This window comes from Gorilla gorilla, chromosome 9 (genome assembly GCF_029281585.2).
Source record: "Gorilla gorilla gorilla isolate KB3781 chromosome 9, NHGRI_mGorGor1-v2.1_pri, whole genome shotgun sequence".
Classification (NCBI taxonomy): Eukaryota; Metazoa; Chordata; class Mammalia; order Primates; family Hominidae; genus Gorilla; species Gorilla gorilla.
In genome coordinates, this window is record NC_073233.2 from 135,564,166 (window position 1) to 135,587,251 (window position 23,086).

Consider the following 23,086-nt stretch of genomic DNA (forward strand, 5'->3'; position numbering starts at 1 on the left):
CTCTGCACCTCACGTGACTGCTATTTTTAGCCCTTACAGTATGTGATTTCTCTCAAGGACAACAGGAATGTTCATAAACTATGCATAGGTCATGATGGTGCTTAATGGAGAAATAGCCATTTGTTAAGAGAGCATTAAATGTTTAATAGTCCATTAGCATAAAATCTTTTAAAAATTATTCGCGGATATTTTCAAATACTCCTCCTTCCCCTAGCCAGATGAGCGCTGCGGTATTGACATTCATAAAGGTGCCTAGTCTTTTGACCCTAGCAAAGTCTAGTAGGTTTTTCACCTAATTCTCTGGAAATGTCAAGCTTAATCACTCTATAATTATCAGTTAAACAGTCAGCTGTATCTCCTCATGGGCCCTTTGCATAAACATTTAGAACAATTAGAGACTGAATCACTGTGCGATCCCATTATGAGTGGAGTTGGAATGGATTTGCCATTTCTTGTTTAAGAGGCGCCTCTGACAGTTATAAAGGCTGCACAGCTCGAGCCGCTTGGAGGAAGCCAAGCACTCCTTGGTCCTATGTATGCGTCTGTGCTCCGAATGACTGGCCATGGAGTTAGATTTTACCTCAGTATATCTCAGCAAGGGGAACTGAAAGAGGGTTGATAGGAACAGGAGGCAAAAAGAGAAAGAAGTGGGTGGTGTTGCTATCCAGAGCTTTGCCAATCAAGCTGAGAAGAGCTGGAAAGTAGTAAGAGCCAAAATCTCTCCATGCCAAATCTTCCCTCTCCCATGGCCAGTTCAAGCAGGACTCATTTTAGTCCAGGAAAAATGAGGTAGAGATGTTCAGCAGCGCAGAAAAGGAGGTCAGTTCAGACCAGGTACATTTCAGACCAGTTAAAAAATGCAGCATTTCCTATTTCCAGGCCATTCTTTTCTAGAGCTGGGCTTCCTCCTTGTCTGAGGGGAAGCAATCTGAAATTCAGAATCCTGGAGTGTGAAGACTGACTCCTGAATCTGGCAGGGTTAAAACACCAGAGTCCATGGGTAAAGCCCTATTCTCGATTCCCATGAGACTGAGGGGAATGCATTGCAATGCTATGACTAGATAATGGAATGAAATATTCATTATTACAGCAACTTTTGTTTCTTCATAGCCCTTGTGTCTCCATTTTACAAATACCTCCAGAGGCTTTAAACAGGGAGTATTTCTGAAAGATCAATAATAATGACAATTGTAGAGAAGAAAACAGATCAAAAGTTGGCATTGCCTTTTGAATTAGACTAAACAGTGAGAGTCATAGATCACAGATATTTAGACTATTCAGACTGGCAAGGTCCTTAGAGATTGGCTAAGCTGACTCCTTTGTTTTGCAAATGAGGAAATTTACACAGGTTACATTACCTCCCCAAGGTAACAGCTCTAGTTGGTGGCAGAGCTGTTCCTAGAAACCAGAGGAGACATTTCATGATCAGGCTTATTTATTATCAATAACAATCAGAAAAATAGCAATTATATTTCCCCAACTAAACAGCTTGAGGTAATTTTGTATTTCGAATGGAAAATGATTAATACAAACCTAAGAAAAAAGAGGGTGGTCATGTATAAAAATATGCTTTTTAAAAATACTAAAAATGGTAAAGTTGAAGCTTTGGGGCTCACATTAACATTTTCTTGGACAACTGGAGATACGATTTAATTAACATCATTGATATAATTATATACACACATATATATTTAACAAACCTTAGCTACATGCATTTATCATATTGGCAAAATGAAGCACATGCTGCTGTATTGAGGCCTTTAGTAATTATATTATTCATGCTCCTGATACATTGTAATGTTTTCTATCAGTTTATATTTGTCTTTCTGCATCTCAAATGCAAAACAACCTCCCTTAATGTTATGATGACTTACAAATCAGAATATATTTATGTCACAACATGCAAAATTTAAGATTCAAAACCTTGGAAGTTTAATAGACTTATTTATATCTCTGAATATAGAACAGACCTTTTCACATTTACTAAATTCTGTATGTTTTAATTTGCCAATGTAGGTCTGTTTTGAAATACATTTCCAGAGTTGAATATTCATTTTTAAGAAAAGTAAAATGATTTCAACTACTTAATTGCATTCCCATTTAGATGACCTCTGTAGGCGTGAAGTTAATACCTTACCAAAATGAGTGGGTGAAGGAAGGGACAGCTCACATTATTGATGTTCACTGCAGAATTTCATTAAATACTAATATCTTTGTCTTGCTTCTCCTTTTTCTACATCTTTTCTCCCATTCTCCTTCAGGAGAAAGTCTTGGAAAAACCCATTCAATATGGTATTTGACTACCTTTTTACCTTAGTCTTGGGAACAAAATGGAAATGACTAAAAAGAAGTTATCTTCTACCTTTCTCTGTGATACCTTAACCTGCAAAAGGCTGCTATTCATATTAAGAATAATGAGAATTGAGGTGAAATCTTGATAAACTGTGTTTATCTCATTTACCACCTCTCCTGATCCGTGTAAAATTATTATAATGATTACATATTAGGACTTTTTTTCTAGGAAAAAAATAAATTGCCTTAACTAAGATGCTGTCTTATAAGTCTTCATTCTTCTTAGTACCTATCTTGTAACATAGCCTGTATGTTTAGTAAGTGCTTTGAGAAACTTTTGATAAAGAAAGATCTCATAGAAGCACTACATTCCAAGATGCCTGGAAATGTGTTTCCCTGGAATAACTTGCCTTGCCATCTATAATCATACAAGTATGGCTCATTCATTGGGGGAAACAGGGAGTACACTGTCTGGGGTTACAAATCAATAGGCATGTCTCCATTTGTATACTAAACTTGCCTCCACAGTGGCCTTGTAGGTAAGAATTAATCAGGGCCACAATTACTAATGTCATTTCTGCACTGTATGTACATGAATGTACCCAAACAAAATGTTTGGATATGAATATTGACTGGGTTGATTGGCATGTACGCACTCTGCAGGGCTTGGGAAATATGAGACTCCTCTTCCAAGAAACCAGAGGTGCCAGATAAAGCATATGAATGAACTGTGTGATTAACAGCATTAATCCTATTGAGTTTCAAGCTTTTCCCCATAATCTTGATACAAGGTAGGAAGGCCTAGCAAGCCAGAAAGAAACATTTGGGAGTGTGGTGGATTACTTTAAGCCCATTGGAAAATTGATTTTCAAAATACAAGTGTACAAATAAATAGTAGACCATGTCATCTCATTCATTTACTTGTTAATTCATGCAGTAAATGTTGTTGACTACCTGCTACGTTCCAGGTCACCTTTCAGGCACCCAAATAGGGCAATGAACAAAACCAACAAAGACTGACTCTTGTGGGGCTTCTATTCTTTCCAGGAGGAAAGTTAGTATTTGTCATGCGTTGTTAACGATACCTAGGCAAAGTTTAGAATAATAACTAGTGACAGTCTAGTAACAATTTACAAATTTCTAGATTATAAAGTTTTCCAGCAACATAGATGCATTTTATATTCTGATGCTGTTAATTGCTTTGTTTGTCACTGGCTGAATCCCGGCCATCTGCCACTTACAGTTTGACTTGTTGAGCAGAGTTAGGACTTTTCTCTGAGTCCAGCTTCATGTTCCCAAATTCCACGGAGGTTGAACTGAACAGACAGCACTGCATTATTGCCTTCTGTTTGGCTTATTACCGCCATGACCTCTAGATCTCTCTCAGTACCAGCTCTAAATAAATTTAAAACTCGAATCCTTGGACGAGCGTCAGACATTGAGAAAGAATGTGGAGTCTGCACTTGACCTCATATCTTTTCATTCCAAGTTTATAATGGACTAAACAAATCTCAAGAAATTTATATCTCAGTTTTATAGAGTTGAAGAGGAATGATCCATGTAAATGAAAATGAGCCTGCGGTCCTTTTGATAGGGAGAAGTTTGTCTCGCTGTGTGGAATCCTGGCAGTTGGGCTATTCCCCATTCTGAATTCACATTACCTGAATGCAGAGGCTTGGAATGGTATAGGTGTTTGTTCAGTAGCTGGATTTGTGATTTATCAGAGTGAATGTGTCCCTCCAAAATTCATGTGTTGGTAACTTGGTCCCCCATGTAGTAGTGTTGAAAAGTGAATGGGACCTTTGGGAGGTGACTGGGTCATGAAGGCTCTGCTCACATGAATGGATTACTTCATTCCTAGATTAATGGGTTATTGAGAGAGTGGGTTAGTTATCATGAGATTGAGTTTGTTATAAAAGCTAATTTAGCCATCCTTCATGAGGCCCCTTGCCATGTGATGCCCTGTGCCACCTGGGACTCTGCAGAGTCCCCACCCTCAAGAAGGACCTCATCAGATGTGGTCCCTAGATCTTGGACTTCTTGGCCTCCAGAACTATAAGTAAAATTTTCTTTATAAATTACCCAGTTTCAGCTATTCAGTAATAGCAACAGGAAGTGTGCTAAGATCCAGAGATTTGCTTGTAACTGTTTAAACAAATTATGGTCCCACATGGAGAAAAGTGATTGCCTCAGTACCAAATGTCCCTAATATTTTTGGCACTGCAGTCCTGGTCCCAGACACACTGCTGTATCTTCCAGCCTTGATATGGTCTTATCAGCCAGTGAGGTTGTCTTGCAAATAAGGAGAACCTCCTGGAGTCCTTGCTCAAAGTATCAATAGTTGTTATTATTCCTTTAAAGAAAAAAAGAAAAAAATAAACCTCCACAAAATATGTTCTGTTTCTGAACTTAAATCCTTTATAGCCTGAGAGGCAAATGGGAAAGGTAGAGCTGGGTTTTCTTTTATTGAAGTTTTTGATTCATCTCTACACTTTACTGGAACAGTAAGTGTATCAACTCATGTCCCTACAGTCCACTTAATGTGGCACAACATGAGAAGCCTGTAGCCATGTTACTGCCATTCCTCACTGTGATCTTTTAACAAAATCCTTACCATGTCTATGGTGCACACACATGAACAATAGTCACAGTGCAAAACATGGGGTGTATACAGCTTTTAAAAACAATTAACTCCACTCCAGAGACATTGAAGGGAGAATGTAGGCTATCAGATCTTAAAGCCTGAGCATCTTTATGGGAAACTGTGGAATCAAGATTCAGCCACTGTGATGCTGAGTGTAAAACTACATGTGGTATTTAAAAATGGGGGAATCACAGGAATCTTTTGAAATTACGATGGTTATTTCTTCTTTCTAGGAAGGAAATTGAAACAAGGAGAGAGTAATTCTCCTTGTAAACTGTTTCTCTGCATTTTAGCATATTGCGTCCATCAGCCAAGGCATGTTTACTGAGCATGTGTCCCTGGGCTATGTTCTGGAATACAGTGGTGCACAAGACTTACTAAACCCTGGCCTCATGGAGGAGATACAGATATGACACAAAGAATTACACAACTTGAGACTTGATTGCAATTGTGTAAAATACCCAAAGACAGTCCAGGTTGCTACAAGAGTATTTGTTTAAAGAACCTAATGGTGTCTGATAGTCAGAGAAGGCTTTCTTGAGGAAACAATATTTGAGATAATACTTGAAAACGTCCTTGGAGTTGACTTATTCCTTATTATATGTTGGTTGATGTAAAGAAATTCCATAAATTTAAAGTCTTTTTGTTTTCTTTCCGCAAAATAAATGTTTTCAATAGTAAAAGAGGATGCTATATTCTATTGGGCTAAAAATTTACAGTACTTATTAGACTTAAACACTCACAGTGTATTATAAAGGAAGGCATTTTTAGATTTCTCTCCATCTCTGGGTTGTTTCACTCACATCAAATGAGTACATGGTGATGCCACCCATCTCCTCTTCGAAGTAGAACAGAAAATTTCCTGTGAATGTCATTTTGGTAGCAGTGGTTCCAGACAGATGCTGGAAAATTACTGGTGTTCCTAGAACCATCAGTCTACTATCACCTTGGTTCAGGCCTCTGACACCATCACCAGGATTAGGTCATTCGCCTGTTGGTTGGTCTCCCTGACTCGAGTCTCTTTCCCACTGAATCCATTCTCTGTATTACTGGTGGGTTGCTTTTTCTAAAAGCAAGGCTAAGGATGATGATGCCCCTGATGGTAATACTGTTTCTTAAACAATGTTAGAATGCTGCTCAGGATCGGCCTCTTTCCCTGCCTCACCCTGCGGTAAATTCACAAAAGCCCCGAATGGCAGCTACCGAGAACTGTTTGCAGTCACCAGAGCACGCCCTACTCTCCCCACTCCGGCATCTTTACATACACTGTCATATCCACCTGAAGAACTCTTCTTTGCCTTCATTCTCTATCTTATTAACTCTTACTTATTGCTGAATACTCAGGCCAAGTTAAAGTCTTTTCAGGGAGTCATCCCTTCCTGTTCCAGTCTGAGGGAGGTGTCTGTCCTGTGTGTTCTCCTTGGACTGGATGCATTTCTGTCTTCTGGACTAATCACACACCAGCAATGTGATAAACATCCGCCACATGTGGAAATTTACATGTTTAATAATGAAAGGTAAATACAATTTTAGTTTCTCAGCCACATGAGGTATATTTTACATGCTCAATAGACATGGGTGCTGGAGGTCACATATTGGACAGCACAGACACAAAACCTTTTACCATTGCAGAAAGTTGTATTGGACAATGCAAGACAAAAGGTTCAGAACATTGTATCTCCCTCTTTGAACTTTGAACTTCTTGAAGTCACATGTGTATCCCCAACGAAAGCAATGCTCAATAAATATTTGCTGAAAAATTTTAAGTTGACTATTATTAAGATCTGAGTTTCATATGTTCTGTTATTGCATGTAAGCAATCAAGCAATCACAGTCTTTTTTTGCTTTCTTAATCTAACAAGAATAAACTTGGACCAAAAGGGTTTCTAGACAGGCAGGATGAGAAGTTAGAAACAATAAGCAGGGCAGAGATCTTGGTATATATGTCTTGCCTCAAGCTCAGGAAAAGATGAAGCCTCTACTCTGATGCCAAATTAGTGAGAAGCAAAACAGTAGAAGTTTAGAGTTTAGTAGCAGGTACAAATATTGCTCACAAAAGCAGGCTATATCATATCTTCTACAAATGACATCTATTAAGCAATGTTACTTTTGGTTGGAAGGTGATACTAGTGGTAGCTTACATATTTAGTTTTAATTCTAAGGGGAGAAACTGAGGTGATGGAGCTGTTTTACATCATTTACCAGCCACCACTGCAATGATTAGTTAGTTTAAAGATGTTCTTTTGTCTGGGCATGGTGGCTCACACCTGTAATCCCAGCACTTTGAGAGGCCAAGGCAGGCAGATCACAAGGTCATGAGTTTGAGACCCTGTCTCTACTAAAAAATACAAAAATTAGCCGGGCATTGTGGCACATGCCTGTAGTCCCAGCTACTTGGGAGGGTAAGACAGGAGAATCACTTGAACACAGGAGGCAGAGGTTGCAGTGAGCAGAGATTGGTCCATTGCACTCCAGCCTGGGTGACAGAGTGAGACTCTGTCAAAAAACAAAAACAAAAACAAACAAACAAACCACAAGCAAAATTAAGATGTTCTTCTAAGTATGGACTGTCCTCTGGGGTTATACAATGTCCAAATCTAGGAAGATCAAATTTCATAATAAGCAAGGCAGATCTATTTTCTACAGCAACGTAAGGGAGCGTTTGATCTCTGAAACCTGTTTGAGGGTTGCTGAGCCCTCAAACAAAAAGAAGCTGATCCTGAAAAGAAGGAAACATTAAGAGTTAAGGAAACTTGGTTTTGGTTGCTGCTTTTGTTTTCTGAATACAACTGTACTGTATAGACTGCTAATTCTGCCCTTAGTTTGTGGCAAATATTCAAGGATCCAATTCCTATCCTTTTCAAATTAGGTATCCTTGTGAACTGTAATTGCTCTTTCAACTGTCTTTTGAAGGATGCCAATGGTAATTATTGTAGCTTCCAAAGTTTGAAGCCCTGGAGTGACTCCTACATTTGAATGACTCATAATGATTGACAGATTTAGCTGGCTTTATACGGCTTAACAGTTAGTCACCCCTTCCTCTGTGTTTCTTCCTCCATTGACCTTGGATGGAATTTTGCTTAATTAGGAGAAAAGTTCATTCTATGATTACAACTCTGGGTATAGCCATTTGGCAAGAAAACCAAGCTACTTATGAGATACTACTCATATCGTTGATTGAGTTTAGTTTATCCCAGTGACAGTCAATCCCAGAAAGTGTTTTCGGGATCTTAAAAAATGGGAATATTAGCAATGATGACAGAAGGAAATACAAAAAAACAATAATCAACCTTAATCCCAGCACCCCCAAACCATCATTCTTACAAGTGCCTATAATGTTTCAGAGTCTATCTACATGCATACACATTTTATCAGTTGTAGTTTACATATTACTTTGCATTCTGATTTTTTTTCACTTACAATTCTATTTCAAACATTAAAAAATTCAATTTTGGAAAGCCATAACACTGGTGTTTCTCTGCAGTAGTCTGAAGATGCATTTACTGCCTGAGGAATCCCAACAAATCATTTCAGGCTTCTGTCAATCTCCGATGACACCATTTAGGAAGAAGTAGAGGTAAGAAATAAAAACTAATGTAACCCTGCAAGGGAAGAAGACAACAGATTTGCCAAGTGCTGTTTTCTGACAAGGCCTCTAGAGAGGCTAGGATGAAAGCCACTCAAATTACTGAAAGCAATTTAAGAAATTGGAGACCCTCAAGTGTGGGAAAGGGAGATGTAAAGAATAGTGTGGTCTGGAAGAATCTGTTCTGTTTGCTCAAGAATATGTGGTAAAGGTGGTTAGCAAAGTAGATTTGTATATTTCATAGAGTACCGTGTTGGTCTGGACAGAGGGAGACTGCTAGTCACGTTGCATTTGAGGGGGAAGTGCAGATTTTGCATTGTACATCTGAAAGTTTCTGTGACAGGGCCCTCTCTTATTACTGCCTAAATCAGCCATTTGTCCTTGTCCTGACCTTGCAAAAAAGGGTCTTTACATTGTCTGCAGCTGTCTGAGCCATAGTCTTTCTGAGACACTGTCATCCTTGTGAATGTGGCACTGCTGCCTGGAATAGTAACATAGCAGACACATGTGTGTATGCTTGTGTACATATGTAGTCTTCCTATCAGTTCAAGGGGAAAAAGGGGACAAACTTCCCACCTGTTCTCTTCTCTCATGCTGGAGTTTTTGCTTAGGATGTGACTCATGAGAAGAGGGAAGTCTAGGTTTACAATACAGCTGGTAGACAGAGGGGAAACCCCAGAAGATTTACTGCATTCTTTGTTTTGGTGACTGAGACCACAGTAAACTGAAATTCAAGTGTTGTCCTTATGATCAGTGGGTTAAAATGAGAGAGAAAGGGAAAGAGTAAGCCTCACCTTTCTTTGGTTAGCTTGTGTGTCCCTGGAACATCTTATTTGTTTACAGTAGGGTAAACAAATTTAGGCTGGCAAAAATCATCTGCAGCATACATTTCCAGAAAAATTGAAGGGTGATTTTCTCACAATTCCAGGCACCTGGAATATGCCACATTCTTCCCGTGTGTCCTTCCTATTTTTCATTCTCTGCTTCTTTTTCTAAAATACGGGCTCTCTAGGTGCCCTCCAAGGTTTCTTGCCATTCTAACATTTTATTACTTATGATTGGCCCTGCACAGTGAGGATGGTGACTTAGGCAGAAACTACTGAGAGAAGGGGAGGAGGAACTAAAATTCATTAAGGGCTTGCAGTGGGCTGAGCACCATGTTAAGCATGATGTCGATGTGATATTCTTTAATCCTTAACGATGGGATAAAACGTCTTTCTCTCATTTTTTAGATGAGAACATTAGCCAGAGATAAATAACTGTTCAATGTTTTCCAGCTATTTTGCTATATAATCAGGGAGGGAGCACAGCTTTCTTTGACTCCCAGATCCAACCCTTTTCTAATCTGGCTTTAGGAGTAACATGTTGCCCTGCGATGCAAACACATAGTTCTGTACCAGACCCTTAAGCAGGACCCTCCGATTTGAGGGAGAGGAAGAGAAAGCAGCATAGTGGTTATGAGAATGGGCTTTGGACTCATCATGTCATCTGCATAGACTTCAGAGGGAAGGGCTGAGAACAATCTTAAACAATACTAAAGATGTTATTACTAGTGAGAATCTCATAATCCCATCATCTGAAGGCAGTTGTTTTAATTATTGCATGCTTTACACGTACATGATTACTTCATATATTTACAATTACAGTCTATATGACACTTGTTCTGCCATTTTTAAGATTAATATTATTTCATAAACACTTTGCAGGGTGCTTTAGTTATTCAACATTACCCAAGTTCTACCCCTCATTCCTTCTACTCTTCACACATGCGGAACATATGGCAAATAATAAAGCTACTTGAGACCAAATGACAGGTAGTTTTTGTAATACATTTCTTTTTGGAATAGGTTAAAAATGGTACATATTGATTCTATAAAAATTAAGACATTCAGGGTTTCAGCATGTTCTGACTAATAAGTGGGAGCTAAACATTGAGTATACACAGACACAAAGACTGGCACAATAGACGCCGGGGCTGTAGAGAGGGGAAGGAAAGGAGAGAGGCAAGGTTTGAAAAAGTACCTATTGGGTACGATGTTCACTACTTGGGCAACGGATGGTTGGAAGCCCAAACCTCAGCATCATGCAACATACCCGTGGAACAAACCTGCACGTGTGCCTCCTGAATCTAAAACAAAATAAAAGTAAAAATAAAATAAAATAAGACATTCAAGATTTCAGTGATCTCTCCCTATATATAGACATAGATATGGATGATATAGATATAGATACAGATATAGATATTCTTTCTGAACAAGGCAGTTATGGTTGATTCACTTTGCAAGGAAGTGAACCCTTGAGTCATTGATCATATAGGCAAGGATAATGTCACATCTAAATTTCATTAATTTTATAAGAAATCTATACATTTTTAGCTTTTTCATATATGAACCTATGTTATATATCCATAAAAATTTGGAAAGCAAAGCCTTCAGTTAAAGCTGAATTCTAATAAGAAAAAATAAATGGCGTACTATGTGGAAGGAAAAGCCAGGCACCATCATTTACTGTAACAAGTTTGCTGTATTAATTTGACAAGAGTATTTTGTGCAGATGGAGGGATAAACATTTCATGCAGACACTTTGATGTGTGCCATTGCCCTGACTGACCTAGGCCTGCAAGATAATCAGTTTCCACTCCAAAAGTTTATAATCTCAGGGCTGTTCTATTTATCCCCAGAGAATTAGCAGAATGAAGTTATCTAATGGCAGCAAGTTTGCATCCCACAGCTGCCCATAGGTTCACAGCCAAGATGAGCTACCCAGCAACCTCAGATCCTTAGAGTTTTCCCCTTGCCCTCGCTGGCTAAGGTCACTTGTTTTATAACAATATTTATTGCAGATTGGATCTGTCTGGTTGTTTTATAACAATATTTATTGCAGATTGGATCTGTCTGGTTTATTGTTCTGCAACAACCTTCTGGATCTGTCTGGTTTACTGTTCTGTAACAACCTTCCTAATCATTTTTCCTTTAACCATGCCGTCTGATGATCACAAATGGCCCCAGGATTAGACAGTAACTGGAGGGCTGAAAAGGTGAGTCAGCTACTGAGCTAGCCCTCTTCAGCCCCTGCAAGAAGCAGATGATAGGAGCCCAGGGGATCTGATCTAAACCTGTGCTCTTTTTGGGTGTGGATGCAGGACTTTTCTGGCAGGGAGCAGTATCTGTCGTGCACAGGACCTAGTCAGAGCCCTGCCCGACTTATCAGGGAAACAGCTGGCCTCCATTACAGCACTAATCAACCTAAACAGGCCCTGATTAAGGTGAACCCTCAGTGCCACAGATGGTTAATTCCTGGGCACTGCCCAGCACTTGACTCTGAAGTGCTGAGCTGTAGAAGAAACCTCTCTTTCCAGAAGCCACAGGCCCTAGCAAGCTGTTCCTAGATTGGTGATATGTACATGGATAAACTCAATGGACCTTGACTCCATTTCCTGCTCAGGAGAGCTTTGTCCTGAGCTTCTAAGTTTCTTCTCTCAGCCCTTAGCAAAGAATGATCAATGGTCTTCTCATTTCTATTTCTATCTGTTTTGGCCCCAAATGGCACGGTAACTGCTCCTCAAAAACAATGATAAGATGAAGGGTGTCTGGCCCAGCCCAATATATCTTGCGAGAGAACTTCAGGGTCTCCGCAAACCACAAAGCCTTTGCCTAACACGATGTCATGATGGAATGGAAGGGGCTTACGTTTACAATCAGATTGGATTCCACATTCCAGCTATTTCTTGTAACATTTTGTGATATTAGACAAATCACATCACTCGACTGTTTCAAATTTCTTACCTACCAAAGAAAGCTAATAATACCCAATTTTCAGAGTTGTTGTTAATAATAAACAAGACCAATTACAGTGCCCGATATGTAGTAAGTTCCCAATGAATATTAGCTTAAAAGTTGTTAGCTGATGTAATAATTTATAAACCCCAGGCCTGTGTAGTATGCTTAATCCATGTTAATTATATTTACTAACATACATGATGTTACGCATCCTTTGTAATGATATTCATATAAGAAAATGCTGAAACCTCAAGAAGCGGCTGACTATGTAGTAACCTGAGAGAGAATAGAGGTACTTGTAGAAAACCGAGGGTGGAAAGACACAGTGTGGCCCACATTGGGCAGAAAGACCACTCTCCACTCTTTTGGATATACAAAGACTTAGGAATGTGCATCCCCTTAGCAGAGTGAATGTCAAAGCCTGGACCTTGGGAAAGGAAACGCCAAATAGTATACTCTGAATTTGACAAGAAAGCTGCCTATGCTCAGGGTAGTTTCAGCTAAAAACCAGAAGAAATGTGCATTGATTGCCAAATAGCAACAGCATGTTAATTTCCAGATACCAAAATGAAGTCTACAGATGTGGATCAGGACAGGAAAATGGATGGCAAGGTAGATAGAAAACATGTAATCATAATTAGCAGAAATAATTAAAGAAAGGAGTGGAAATAAAGTGTGTTTGGGAAGATTTGTTATGGCAAGTCCTCATCAAACACCATACATAAGTTCTTGGAAACCATAACTTTAGGCAAAACATCACATAAAAACCCATTTTACCATAGGCTAATTGATATAAACAAGAGTTAAATTCCTATGGCATATTTTCAGTCACAACAATATCACAAAACTTCTAAAGAAAGACCAAAAATACTTCTAATATTAAACATTGAAATACGTGTGAGCTATACAGACACTTAAGATTAATACAAACAAGTAAGATAATTATTTACCCAGTTTTTGGTGAACCAATAAGTGACAGTGGTCATAGTGGCGGTGGGTCAAATCAAAGAATAAATGTTGGCAAAGTGAAAACTGTCAAGGGTACTTCCTCCTGTAGACATTACAAATTTCTTCCTCTTTTTTTGTTTGAGATGGAGTCTCGCTCTGTTGCCCAGGCTGGAGTGCCGTGGCAGTGATATGATCTCAGCTCACTGCAACCTCTGCCTCCTGGGTTCAAGTGATTCTCCTGCCTCAGCCTGCCGAGTAGCTGGGACTACAGGCCTCCGCCACCACGTCCGGCTAATTTTTGTATTTTTAGTAGAGATGGGGGTTTCACCATATTTCCCAGGCTGGTCTTGAACTCCTGACCTCAAGTGATCCACCCGCCTGGGCCTCCCAAAGTGCTGGGATTACAGGAGGGAGCCACCACGCCTGGCTGACATTACAAATTTCTATTTGACAATAATTTGTATTCATTCATTCATTTCCTAACTGGCTTATTCCAGTTCGGGGTTGAGGGTCGCTGTAGTCTCTCCGTGCAGCTCAGGGCACAATGTGGGAACCAACCCTGTCCAGGCCACAATTCCATTGCAAGGAACACTCATATGTACCCACACTCACTCTGAATAGGACCGTGTAGACACGCCAGTTCACCAAGTGTGCACGCCTTTGGGATGGGGAGGAGATGGGAGTGCCTGGAGAAGACCCATGCAGACATGGGGAGAACATGCCACCTCCACAAGCACAGTGGTCCTGGCAGGTAAGTGGTGATAATGAAATGAATTTAAACAAAACAATAACCACTAGATAACCTGCTTTATTTTCAAGAGTGACTTCTTCCATATGCCTGATGCTTTACAGATTGTGAAACACTTTTACCCATAGTAGTTATATCATCATATTAATCATGTGATGGACAGATATTTTTCTTCTCCTTTCCTATAGATGAGGAAACTGAGATCCTAAGTGTCTATCTGGTTAGCCCAAGGTAACACAGAGGGCAAAAAGCAGGGTCAGGGCTGGTCTAGGTTTATAAGTTTGAAACCTAATCTTTTATTAAATATGAAGAGTTGTTCTTTAAACTGTATTTTTTACTTATATCACCTCTTTACATTTTGGAATCCCTGAAATTTTCCATTGACAGAACACGTGTAGATAAGATTATATTCATGTCTTTAATTGACTACACCCAGATGTACCAGTAAGAGGGAATAAACTGTAGAAAAGCACTTTATAAATATTAACTCTTACTATGTATGATTAATAGCTAATTTTACAATATCATGTTATTATACAACCACAAGTCATTTGACAATTAGGATAAGAAAAAAAAAAAGGGAAAGAAAGAAACAAAGAAGAGTACTATGGCCTATTTTTCTGTGATTATATTTCAGCCTAGAGTAGAAAGCACTTGAAAGGCCATGTGGCTGGCAGATGCTTTTATAGGGGAATTTAGGATTCACTGGTGAAATCAGGAATAGCGACCTATGCAATAAATAAATCCTTACCTTGGCCAGTGATGTGAATGACAGCAGGACCCCATCCTGCAGAAGAATAGGGCCCTGATCTAGGGGCTTCAGTTCCCAGCTGTATTCCATGACTTGATGTTCATGATACTAATTGGTCTATCAAAAACTAACATTGCATTTGAACTTTTTTTCAGTTTCCTATTTCTATCTCCTTCACCTTTGTACCACCAGCACATTGCTAATGCTGTATTAACTGTCATAAATTCCTCTCTCTCTCTCACTCACTCTTGCATTTCATGACATGTCTGTTCTTCGATAAAGGCTTCCATGCTTTCCCTATGCCCATGTATTTTTCCTTCCACTGAACTCATGGAATATCATGTCTATATCAAGCTTATGCCATCCATAACTTTTTATCTTGTACATATGAATGTATTTACTATTCCTTTACTAAACTTTAGATACGTGAGCAAAGAAAACATAAGTCTGATTTAGTTCTGCATCCTTCTCATGCCTAGAACAGTCACCAGGAAGAGAGGTCCCAATAAGTAGTCATATAACTGAATCTAGAGATGGCATATTTATTTAATCCAAGTCAACACTAATGAATCAAATACCTACTATAAGCGTGCTGTGGTAGGTAGGTGAATATGAGTTCTTTTTAGTGATTATTAAACAGATTCAACCTTGAGCATACATGGGATGTGATTACTCCTTATGGCTTTATCTATGAGCTAATTCTTAAAGGAATTTCTTTTTTTTTTTTTTTTGAGGCGGAGTCTTGCTGTGACACCCAGGCTGGAGTGCAATGGGGTTAACTCAGCTCACTGCAACCTCCGCTTTCCAGGTTCAAGCGATTCTCCTGCCTCAGGTTCCCGAGTAGCTGGGATTACAGGTGTGCACCACCACACCCGGCTAATTTTTGCTTTTTTTTTGAGACGGAGTCTGGCTCTGTTGTCCAGGCTGGAGTGCAGTGGCGCGATCTCGGCTCACTGCAACCTCTGCCTCCCGGGTTCACGCCATTCTCCTGCCTCAGCCTCCCAAGTAGCTGGGACTACAGGCGCCCGCCACCACGCCCAGCTAATTTTTTTGTATTTTTAGTAGAGACGGTGTTTCATTGTGTTAGCCAGGATGGTCGCAATCTCCTGACATTGTGATCCGCCCGCCTCGGCCTCCCAAAGTGCTGGGATTACAGGCGTGAGCCACCGCGCCCAGCCAATTTTTGCATTTTTAGTAGAGATGGGGTTTCACCATTTTGGCCAGGTTGATCTCGAACTCCTGACCTCAAGTGATCCGCCCACCTCGGCCTCCCAAAGGGCTGGGATTACAGGCTCTTCAAGGAATTTTGAGAAATTGTGGAAGCAGTGGTGTCTCCACTATGCAGATCATTGAGGATTTTTAGGTTGGGCCGTAGAGAACATTCTGGACACTGGAAGACACTTTTTTCATTCTCAAGCTAAGGCTGCAGGGAAATGTAAATAAACCTTGTTTCTTCTTTACACTCCAAACTCATTAACTCTAGTTTAAGTTTTCTGCTAATTGTTTTGGTTGAGAAGCAGTATTTTGCTGTTTATCCTTGTGTATCCAGCTAATGCTGAGTTTACAGGTTTGAAGGGGAAGTCACTTCAACACCTCCTTCCTTTCTTCACAGTGAAATATTTTCTCAAGGTGAGGTTTCTGTGTTTATAGTCTTTCTTTGCTACTGTTTAAACCATTTTCTATAGCATTCCCATTAATTGCTTTACTTTGTCTCTTCCACATCTAATGTCATTTACATTTGACCTCATTAATTAATACCTATCCTGCTTGGTATTTACAACATTGATTTCCAGTTACATAGAACAAAAATGGGAAACACACTTTAGAAGATGGTTCAGGACTCCTCTTCAAAGCATAACAGAGCAGAGGCCTGGCTAGGCTTTTAGTTTCTTTTTCACCTTCCTTTACTGAATTTATCTGAACTCAAAACTAACCATGTCTAATAGGGCTTCATAATAAAGTTGGAGCCCAGGTCATATCTATACTAATTATAAAAATTAACATTGGTAAAGCCTTTTACAGTTCACAAAGTTCTTCCACATGTGTTATCTTGCTTCATATAACAATATATCAAGAGGATATTATTATAACTATATTATAGTTGAGAAAGCTGAGATTCAGAAAAATTAAATGGCCTACTCAGGTTCATATAATCAGCAAGCTGTAGAACTTGGATTTGAGTCCAGATTTTATCTCAAAATTCATATTCTTTTCTCTATATGACTCTGCATCCTTATGAAAGTACAGACTATGTGTAGCAATTCTGTGTTGCCACTGAATATCCAGCAAGTACTAAAATCTACCAGTAAACAGGGCCCCTAAGCAGACTCAAGTTTGTGTCTTCGTGGTTAATATGTGACAGAGGAAGCTTCACAAATCAATGATGAGGGGTCAATTGTTCAGTAAATGGTTCTGGGAAAATAGGCTAAGTTTATGAGGAAAAAGAAATCAATTTAGATCCTCATATAAAACTAAACATCAAAATAAAATCTAAAATCTAGATGAATTAAAGATTCCCATTAAAAAAGAAATAAATTGGAAGAAAATATAAATGAATAATTGTCCCATCCTTGATTAGGCAAACTGTTCATGTTTAAAACTAATGGGAGATATCTCTAAGGAAGCAAACGATATAATTGACTGGATAAAATTTTAAACTTTTTTATGTCAAAACATAAATAACAAATAATAAAAAAAGAGAAAACATTTGCAACATATATGGCAGAAAAGGCTCAATATCCTTAATATATGAAAAGCTTATGTCAATCAATGAGAAAGTAATTAGAACAGTTTAATAAGAAAAAATAAAAGAGAAATATAAGTATGGAAAATGTGTTCAACTAGCAATAAAAAAATATGAAATCACAGCAAGAAGTTTCTCTCAAAAATTATATATGTGATGTGTGTGAAGGTCCAGTGAGATAATGAAATATTCCCATTCACATGAAAGACATAAATTGATATGGCCTTTGAAAATGTATTTGAGCAGTTTATTTAGGTTTAAAGAATAGTAAAAATATTCCTGTCTTTCAACCTTATAATACTGCTTGTAAGAATTTATTCTAAAAGTAATTAGAGATGTGAACAAAAATGTAAAGTACCAATTACAATCCTGTTTAAGAAGTTACATTAGAATAGGAACCCTGACTGTCAAAGCCATTATTTTATTCCAACTAACAAGAACAGGACCTTGAACTGTAGGTAAGAGCTTCAAAACATTGGTTGAATCAGGGAACTAATGATTTTCTACAACCTATTGCATAATAGTTAAGGAATTATTAATTAAATTGTAGTATATTCATATAATTAAATATACTCACTAAAATCATCATTTAAAAAATATAAATTAAAAATGCTATTGATGTAACAGTTTTGAGAGAACAGGATACAAAATCATACACGTGATATAATACATGCAAATATATATCCAAATACACATACACACAGAGAGAACAGAAAATACCAGATGGAAATATGATAAAGTGCTAACAGTGGTTATTTCTTAGAGTTGGAATTGTAGATAATTATAATTTTCTTAATAGTATTGTTCTGTATTTCTCGCATTTAATTAAAAAGAACACATGAAACAATCTGAAAAGATTCAAGCTAAAAAGTAGGAGATTATTTCTAGGTGGTGAGACGTTTTCAATTTTTGTAAATTTTCTACAATAAGCCTTATTATTATTATTGTTATTATTATTATTATTATTATTATCTGAGATGGAGTCTCACTCTGTTGCCCAGGCTGGAATGCAGTGGCACGATCTCGGCTCACTGCAAGCTCCGCCTCCAGGGTTCATGCCATTCTCCTGCCTCAGCCTCCCGAGCCTTATTATTTTAATCAGAAAAAAATGTTAGTTTTAAAAGAAAGAGATCACTAGTCAATATCATGAAAAGGCCATCCATAAAACTTGTTCAGACTGCATCTCACAGAGTCAAGATTAGAGATAGATGTGTAGCAAGGTGAGACCCTGATCAATCAATTGCATTGATGGTCCTGATTCTTCATACTTCCCTATGTCCATTGCCCTTTCTGGGTAACTTTTAGTGCCTTCACTCACTAATTCCAAGCTTGTCTATATGATTTGCCATGACCAACAGACTTAGCAAATATGACTTAAACAGAGCTTGACATGAGCTTGCACCTTGGGCTCAGTTCTTACCCACTGACACTGCCGTGAGAACATATTCCTTCTTTTCTGCTGGAAGAAGAAAGATACATGGCTAAGTCATCACTCACTTTAGCTCAATGACAGCCCACTGCCAGATGTGAGAGTGAACTCAGCTAAGGCCAGAATACCCAGCTAGTCCAGGCTACACCACTGATCCACAGACATGTGAGCTAAATAAATGTTTAATGTTACGATGTCTTGAGTCATAGGGTGATTTGTTATGCAGTACTATTGTGACAAACATGTTTGAGTCACAGGGATATAATGACTCTTTGTTGGTTAGAAAGGTCACAATAAAATTATTGCTTCAGTGCAAGGATGTTTAGGCCTCGTTGAAGTCTGCATGAAACATTTCTCTTGACAATCGACTTCCCGTTGTTCAAATTCTTGTCAGTCAACTCATAGCCCACAGTTCATAGATTCTTGGAGGAAAACATGCCCCAGTAAAATGCTTGAACACTGTTTCCTGGAAACATTTTCACGCCAATCTCCATCAATATTAATAAACTGAACTGGCATTCAGATAATTTATATATCTCTTGTGTTTAGTTAGTCTTAAAATGTCTCTGTGGTTCCAGTAAAATTGGGGCAATGACAAGCTATACTTTCTGAAACTAGGGAGTTGAGACTAGACCCTGAAATCTGGGCAGTGTACCAGGATACTGGCATTGTACGAGGCTTCACAGCAAAGCAAAAACTAATTTTTGCCTGGCTGTTGCTATAATCTTTCCACAATTCTTTAACCTTCAATAGCAAACATTAAACCAAGTTCATGAATCAGAGGAGAGCAAAAATTTAAAGGTTCACTACTTATGAACCCATTAAACATCAGCAAGTTTCTATTCCAATACTGTTTCAGAGGAGAAGGACTTAGTCTGAGGGCCACACCAGAGCTGATGTCATCATCTATTTGAATGATATGAGTAATGATAAAAACCACCATTTACTGTTTGCCTAACTAGTATCAATACTGTGCTCTTCTCTTTACACACATGATATCATAACCCTTTCAAGTAAGAACTATTTCCTCCATTTTACAGAAAATACAGAACAAGTGCATTAGCTGAGGTTTAGAAAGGTTAGAAAACCAGAGCACAAGCTGGTCCGTGGCAGAGCCAGGGTTCACAGCCATGTCTATGCAACTCTCAAGTCCATCCCTAAATGCCCAGATCATTCAGCTTCCCATGTGGCTACCTTGGAGTAAGCAGACATGCTGGTTTCCTCTTATCTTGGAAGTTACATTTACCCTTGTAAATCACCAGATTGGCATTCTGGTTTTAGAATAAAATTTAGTTTCTAATTAGCCCAGCTGTCTCCTCCAGGGTCTCTTTCATCTGATACACAATGAGGACTTTTATACTTGCTTTTCATACATATCCAATAATCTTAAAACACTCCAAAATTATAAATTCTCACCTAGCAATCTGTAGTCACTTTAATATGAGGACTTAAAGGACAATGGATTTTCTTTGTGTGCCACTTAACATACAGTACTTTCTGATTCTGTGAGTATAATATGATAATTACAGATGCACGCAATTTAATGTTTACCGTGCGTTCTTGGTCTCATGAGTGTAAATACAAGAAATATGATCCCCATACAGCTAATAATCCTTATTTTGCATCAGAGTAAACCCCAGTCTGCCCCCACTCAGTTCCCTCCTCTCTTCTTCACCCTTCCCATTCCCCAGCTTGGGTCAGCCTTTTGGCCAAAGGGAATCCCAATGCAGTGCCTTGCCCTGGAGAGCACCTCCTCATCTCTTGTCTGCTGTGCCCTGGACACAATGAACTGTCTTTTGGAAAGATTTCAGTAAGATAATCACATTAAGATGATATTAATTTACAGCAGCTTACAATCTCACTCACTCTGGATTACAGTCATGCACTGCATAACCATGGTTCAGTCAATGATGGATGCAGATATGACAGTGGTCTCCAAAGATGATAATGAAGCCGAAACATTGCTGTTGCCTAGTGATGTTGTAGCCATCCCAAGTCAGGGTACAAATCGCTACACTCGTGTTTATGGTGATGCTGAGGTAAACAAACCTACTGCTCTGCCAGTCATATAAAAGTCTAGCACATTCAATTATGTACAGTACATAATACTTGAAAAGGGATGTCTGTTACTGGTTGATGTATTTATTTATTATACCTTTTAATCATTATTTCAGAGTGCATTCCTTCTACTTATAAAAAGAAAGTCAACTGTGAAACAGCCTCAGGCAGGTTCTTCAGGAGGTTTCCAGAAAAAGGCATTGCTGTCATAGGAGATGACAGCTTCATGCTTCTTATTGCCCCTGAAAAGGTTCCAATGGGATAAGAAGTGGAGGTGGAAGACAGTGATGTTGATGATCGTGACCCTGTGTAGGCCTAGGCTAATGTGTGTGTTTATGTCTTAGTTTTTAACAAAAAGTTTAGAAAGTAAAAAAGAATAATAATTTTTAAAATAGAAAAATGCTTATAGAGGCTGGGCGTGGTGGCTCACACCTGTAATCCCAGCACTTTGGGAGGCCAATGCGGGTGGATCACAAGGTCAGGAGATCGAGACCATCCTGACTAACATGGTGAAACCCCGTCTCTACTGAAAAAAAAAATACAAAAAAATTAGCCGGGCATGGTGGCAGGCATCTGTAGTCCCAGCTACTTGGGAGGCTGAGGCAGGAGAATGGCATGAACCCAGGAGGCAGAGCTTGCAGCGAGCCGAGATCACACCACTCCACTCCAGCCTGGGCGACAGAGCAAGACTCCATCTCAGAAAAAAAAAAAAAAAAAGAAAAAAAAGGAAAAGAAAAATGCTTATAGAATAAGAACTAAGAAAAATATTTTTATATAGTTGTACAATGTGTGTTTTGAGCTATTATTACAAAAGAGTCAAAAAGATTTTTAAAAATTAAGAATTCACAAAGTAAAAAGTTACAGTAAACTAAGATTAACTTATTATTAACCTTAATAATATTTATAAAATTCTTTTAATAAATTTAGTGTAGCTTAAGTGTCCAGTGTTGATAAAGCCTATAGTAGTGTAGAGTAAGGTCCCAGGCCTTCACATTCACTCCCCACTCACTCACTGACTCACCCAGAGCAACTTCCAGTCCTGCAAGCTCCATTCATGGTAAGTGCCCTATATAGGTATACTATTTTGTATCTTTTATACCCTTTTTTAATCTTTTCCATGTTTGGATACACAAATATTTACCACTGTGCTATAACTGTCTACAGTGTTCAGTATAACAACATACTGTACTGGTTTGTAGCCTAGAATCAGTAAGCTATACCATATAGCCTAGGTGTGCAGTAGGCTATACCATCTAGGTTTGTATAAATGCACTCTGTGATGTTAGCACAGTGACAAAATTGCCTAATGATGCAGTAAACAGAATGTACCCCCATCATTAAGTGATGCGCAATGTATGTGTGTTTTAATAGAGGCAGTGATAAACCTAAAAAGCAACTCTGGCAGTAGAAATCTTAGCATTAAGTGAAAACTTGTGAGGTGAAATACTTTTTAGAATTCATCTTTTCCCGTGTCTTTCAGGTCACTTTCTATAGGTCCTATTTCTCTCAGAGACACCACATTTTCTTATACCATTAGTGGTGGTTCATATGAAGGCTACAAAAAAGTCAGACTTCCCCCAAATCATGAGAAAGCCCAACTTGATACTCATAACTTTAGATTGCATTCTGTTGTTTTCCTTTAAATTCTGTTTCTGGCACCAACATTTTGATCTAAGTCAAGAAAGGTCTATGCCTGCCTACTTTAAGATATTTAGAGGAAAATAAGATTTGTTTCATTCATTATGATAAGAATAACACCAATTTAAGTGAACAAGAAACAATGTGTCTACACATGCTCACTTCTCTATCTCCACATCTGAAACCTGTTAGATATATAAACAGGTAGCTATTTGCTGAATGAGTGCATGCATGTATATTTGCACACATACACATATTACATACACACACTTGCTACACATACAGACACAACATACACATTCAATACACAGATATAGACAGGCATATACACTTAACATGAAAACAAAATTATTTCCTGATACTTAGTAGGGAGATATGTAAGTGCCTTGCCACTTAATATATTTTGCCTTTCTGGAAGATATCAGCATGGGGACAAAATTGTGCCAATTCCTTTTCCTTCTTTACAAAAT